We start from the raw sequence: 6,354 nt of genomic DNA, 5'->3' as shown, positions 1-6,354 counted from the left end.
ATTTTTTTGTTTATAAAATCAGACTTTAAAAAAAGCAAACATTTTTCTAAATGTATTAAACTCCGAGGATGGAAGTCCGAATCAGAAAATCCGGCATCTAAGACCTGTTGAGGTTGCATTTAAGTCAATGGAAGAAGTCCCAATGATTTTTTGATGTGCGTTGGGTTTCGTGTAATTCTCCTGACTTTTCGGACAAAAATCTGAGTTTTCGGGTGAAAAATCGTGAAAAATTGTGAAAATCTAACGGAAAATCCAAAAAAAATCTGTTTTTTTCCCGCAAAGCAAATTGTCGGTAAAATGTAATGATAAATAAGCGCAAAAAACCTGAGCGGATTTGATCAGAGTTTGTAGCAGAAAATATTGAAATAAATTCAGACTTTTATAAATAACCCCCCTAGTGTACACCTTCAAAAGTTCTGTTTTGTAGAGTTGTATGTTTATCTTGTTCCTGAGTAAATGTATTTAGTGCTTGAAATCTTGCTTTCCTTTCCTTGGAGCGAATCTGACTAAAAGATCCAATGGCTTGTGTGTTTCCCATAGATGCCCCATTTATGTTAAACTTATGTTGGCCATTTGAATTTATATAACGTGAAAACTTATATGTATATATCCCCAGAGATTTCTGACTAGGTACTAAATATCTAGTAGGCAGACCAGACACTATTAAATGACTAACAAGTGGTATACTGGTGTATCAGTGGAGGCTTGTTGAGGTATATTTGTGTAGGTAGGCATTCTGTGGCTTTTCATATGTACTATAATGTGTGTGCTGGGATACAGCTGTTATGTAGCTTTATATGTGGACTTTGCTGGCTCAGTCATACCCCATAGTACTAAAACTCTAGTGCTAGCACTAGAAGCAAAGGATACTTAGATAGGTTCTTAAGTTCCTAATAGAGAACTCTGTCAATGGCCCCTACCCCACCGATGTCCCTTTGTTTATAACAGAGGGGCATGGATAAATAAGTAAAAAAGATGCAATAGCTCCCCCCACCCTCCCCAAAGACCGGGCTGGATTGGGTACGTGAACAAGATGCTCCCGTTAATTAAATTGACATATGAAGCTAGGGGTCACCCCAACAAATTTGAGAGAATATGGGGTGTCTGGTTAGAAGCACATTTATTGTCATTACCATGATGATACTGTATGTTTTGAGAAATGCAATGTCGTATGTTTTGCTCATACTTATGTTGTTTTCGCTGCTGGTGTACCTTTCCCCCCCCCTTCCCTTCCCTCTTTCTTTCTGTACCCTATCCCAGTTACACTTTAAAACAATAAAAAGAACACCTTTTAAAAAAAAAAAAAAGATGCAATAGCTCAAGATGGTTTGGGGTTGGGAAAGGGCAGGATCAGGTAAGGGTCAACAGAATAACTAACTTGCAGATATATCTCTGGGGCTGCTGCTGAGAAAGTATCAGCTAATTTATCCAATGTGAATGCTTCAAAAATTGGTGACCTATCCATGTGTGCTTATATGAAAGTGAACAAAAGATTTTGGAACAACGGTAATATTCAAGTAGGGTTGGCTACTGACAACAGGTAAAAAGCAGAACTGCAAAAACCAATCTAATCAGATAAGGGGCCATTTATTATGCGCAGTCTGTGTGTCTGTCCTGCACATTACTGCAAGTCTCTGTGCAAACTGCCGTGCAGAGACTGCTGGTGAATACAGCTGCACGCCTGGCCATGTAGCACTTTACTCATGAGTGTTAGGGGAAAGTATGTACCCCACCCATCATTTTTTTTAAAATCTGGCACCAGGTGCAAAGTGTAGCTAGGCCTCAGGTACAAATTTGAATGGGGCACATTTCTGTGCTCTTGCACTTCTGTCCAGCGTCTACCCCAATAATTTTTACTGTACATTTTACTGTATTTGTGATTTAAAATAGCCTGTTATCCTCTCGACTTTATCTCTTTGTTACTGCTTTGATACATTTATACACAAAATTTCCTTTTTAAATGTATAATTATAAAATGGAGTAAACTATATCTGAAAATTATTTTTTGAGGTTAATGCCACACTGGGCTGAGAATCAGCCAATCCACTGGCATCAGTTCTTTCCTGTGTCTGTGCCCAAAGGCACTGCAGCAGCCTAGGTGCAGACACAAGGAGCAGTGTGACCATAGCCTAAGGCCACTGGGACACATTTCTTCAGAACTTGTGCTTACCAGGTAACTCCACATATGGGCCAAGACTGGTTATAACACAGATGAACAAAGGAAAATTAAGTCAGATTAGTCATCTTTTTCCTATAGACACATTCAATTAACATTTATTGGAAGCTCAAGTTGCCTATTAATTCTCACCTCCCTTGCCAGATTGAAAGTATTTGCTAGCACACTGGCTGTGGCCTTCCTTTATGATGGACAAAGTAGAACTGTAACTAAGGGAAGGCTGTGTGGAAGTTACTGTGGAAATGTCTTGAAAAAGAATCCATGAAAAACAGAAAATACATTACCTTACCAATTTTAGGGCCTTCCAAAGTTTAAACAGTCTAAAACAAAATAAGCTGGTGTTTTGCTTATGCTTTTGAATTGCTGCTTTTGCTTGGAAAGGATCAGACACAAAGCAATTTCACACTCAATTGAATAGAATCCATATGCAAAGTTTTTTCCCTCAGATGGGAAAAGTACATTTTCTAAAGAAAATATATTCTACAGCTATTTGTTATTTTCATTGGCAAGCTAATTCTCTATTCCCTTAAAAATAAAAACTAATTAGGACACTTATTCTACAGTGTTACATTTTATTTAAAATTATTATGTCTTATGACAGTTTTGTACATCATTGGATACAATATTATTGTATTATCTGTTGCTACAGAACTGTGTTTTCGTAAAACTTATAGAATAGGAATTCTTAGCAAGCCAATAGTAGTTGGTATAAATAGATGAATTGATAGGAATCACTGCAGCAAACATTATATATATATATATATATATATATATATATATATATATATATATATATATATATTTATTTATTTATTTATTTATTTATTTTTTATTTATTTTTTTCAAAAAGACCCATGTCACTGCATTAGCCCAGAAAATAATAGAGGATTTTACTAGTGCTTCCAATTCTCATAGTGCCAATATGTTAAACACACTGTATGAGATATAGAAAGAACAAAGATTCATAAGCAACAAGTAACAAAAGTGTTCACAAAGGCAGCATTGAGTGCAATATTCATATGTGCAATACTGACCATACGCCAGAGGAGGAGCAATCCAGGCAAAGTGCTGCAAACAGGAAAAATTACTCTTACAAAACACAGATATGGTGGCTGATACAGAAACCTGAAGTTCTAATGAAGGCAGGCATTGGAGTAGCACTCCAAATTGATCAAAGTTTAGTAATATTAATAAAAATATATATTTTACAGGTGGTTTTAATTTGACACTAGACTGCTATAACATAGTATCCTATTTTGAGTCCTTTAAGTTCAACCTTTTATGTTTATATAAAAAATGCCATACTTCATTGTTAATCCAGAGAACGTCAAAATACCCCATCTGAAACCTCTCCAACTTGCCTCAAAGGGGCAAGTCCTTCCTGACTCCAGATGGCAATTGGACCAGTCCCTGGATCAGCTTATACTAAAACCTATTTCAATAAGTATGTTGTATGCCCTTGAAGCTATCAAATGTATCTGCCAGTACAACTGAGTCATTGAGAGAATTTCACAACTTCACAGCTCACTGTAAAAAATCCTTTCTGAATATTAAGATGGAACCTCCTTTCTTCTAATAAGAATGGAAGACCTTGTGTCTGCTGAAAATACCAACTGGTAAATAAAGCATTAGAGAGAGTTTATTATTTGCTCCCCTTATATATCTATACATAGTTAAAGGGATACTGTCATGGGAAAATGTGTTTTTCCCCCCAAAATGCATCAGTAAATAGTGCTCATCCAGCAGACTTCAAAAGAGCAATATTCTTCTGTTTGTCTATTTCTAGGTCGGTATAAACTGGGCGATACATCATTGGAGATAGTCCTACCCCGTTTGAATACATATTTCAACTTTCCCAACATTGTATTGTCCAATAAAGGATCTATTCTCAGAATATATAATCTTTTGTCAATGATTTTTCTTATTTGGTCAGATTGGTTACTATATTTTGTAATAAAGTACATATTGGTTCTATCTCGTTTTTTATTTATTATTAAGAAAATAATAAAAACTGGTTAGCAAAGAAAGGATCCTTTAAATGTGGGAAGAATAGATGTAAAGTGTGTAAACACATATTAGTTCAAAATGTCTTTAAGAGTAGAACAACAGGAGAGACCTTTCCCATAAAAAGTTACATTAATTGTGACACAAGGGGTATAGTCTACTTAGCAACCTGCAATTGTTGCATACAGTATGTAGGCAGGACATATAGATCACTTAAAGAAAGGGCCAGAGAGCATCTTACACCAATAGATCTGGACAAAATAGAGGAATTAAACTCCTCCAATAAAAGAACATCAGCTATAGGTAAACATATTATGTATAAACATGGGGGTGATTTCAATCAGATTAAATTTCAAGGCATAGAGAGTGTGAAATTGGGACCATGTGGAGGTGACATTAAGAGAATAATTGACCAAAGAGAAACCTATTGGATATTCACTCTAAAGACACGGCATCCACTTGGTCTCAACAATGACTGGGAAGTAACATGTTTCTTCCAGCCATAATATATGCACAGTACCACACAAGTGGATTGTGTTGGACATTGAGTTTTCTCAACCACTAAACCCCCATCTTCAAACAGTTGTTTCAGATCAATTGGTTTCAGATAGTTCACCAGAAATAAAAACTTTCCAATTACTTTCAATTTTCTATTTGTGACCATTTTTCTAATATTGAAGTGTAAAGTTTCATTTTTCACCTTCTAAAGCAGCTCTGGGAGTGGGGGTCGCCGACACTTTATCTGTTCTAAATTGATACATTTAGTTGATACATTTGTTATCTTTGTCCCTGCTGAGCAGAATCCCATCTGTTAGAATTGATACAATAGTTGCTAACATTCCAAATATACCACTGAGAAATGTCAACTAAATGTAGCAAATTGTAACAGTTCAGAATATGCACCTGAATTACTGAGTTGCCAGACTGAGACACCAGAGACCGGAACATTAAACTTTAAACTTAAATTTTGGTAAAACTGTAAAAAATAAAAGATGGAAACCAATTAAAAAAAGTAATTCTTTATGTTGAACAGTCTGAAAACAGCTGAACTGAAAAAAGTGTTTGGAATTTGAACAGCCTCTTTAACTAGGCCCACTTTTTTATCTAGAATGAAATCTGTGGTTAGAGACTGGCATTGAATATTTATTAAAGGGATTTTGTCATGGGAAAACATGTTCTTTTTTCAAAACCCATCAGTTAATAGTGCTGCTCCAACAGAATTCTGCACTGAAATCTGTTTTCTAAAAGAGCAAACATATGTTTTTATATATAATTTTAAAATCTGACATGGCGCTAGACATATTGTCAGTTTTCCAGGTGCCCCTAGTCATGAGACTTGTACTCTGATAAACTTTAGTCACTCTTCACTGCTGCACTGCAAGTTAAAGTATTATCAACCCCCTCCCACCAGCAGGCTAACAATAGAACAATGGGAAGGTAACCAGATAACAGCTCCCTGGTAGATATAAGAGCAGCACTCAATAGTAAAAATACAAGTCCCACTGCAACTCCTCCAGTTACATTGAGTTGGAGAAACAATAGCCTGCCTGAAAGCAGTTCCATCAGTTCCAAGTGTTGGCTCTTTCTAAAAGCACAGGATCAGACAAAATGACCTGAGATGGCTGCCTACACACCAATATTCTAAGTAAAAAAATATATTTCTTGGTTCAGGAATGCAATTGTATATGTCAGAATGTATTATTTGCAGTGTAAACAATGTAATTTAGAAATAAAAATGACATCATAAAAATAATGACAGTATCCCTTTAAGACTGAATACAACAGTCCAAGAATTAGCCTAAATACATTAGTCCTAGACGTTCAATCTTCAGAATTTTTTTTTTACATAGAGTAGTTATTTTCAGGATTCTGAGTGGTGTACTGCAGGGTTCTGTATTGGGTCTGAGCTGCTTAGAATTCATTTTTTTTATCGCACAAATAATTATTTTGGAGCCTAGTTCCTTTAAATCCCCAAATAGTTTGCATATCTGTAAAGAATTCTAAGCATAGTGTATGATTTTAGAAATCGTACACTAGGAACTGATGGCGATATACACGTCTTTGCCAGGTTTCTTAGCTAAAATATATGCACACCATACTGTATGCTTTTAAAGGGGGTTGGATGAGGTAATACGTGTCCTAGATATCTGCTTGCATTTGAAAGAAGTTTTGAA

Source organism: Xenopus laevis, chromosome 2S, assembly GCF_017654675.1.
Source record: "Xenopus laevis strain J_2021 chromosome 2S, Xenopus_laevis_v10.1, whole genome shotgun sequence".
Lineage (NCBI taxonomy): Eukaryota > Metazoa > Chordata > Amphibia > Anura > Pipidae > Xenopus > Xenopus laevis.
Note: the sequence above shows the minus strand (reverse complement) of the source record.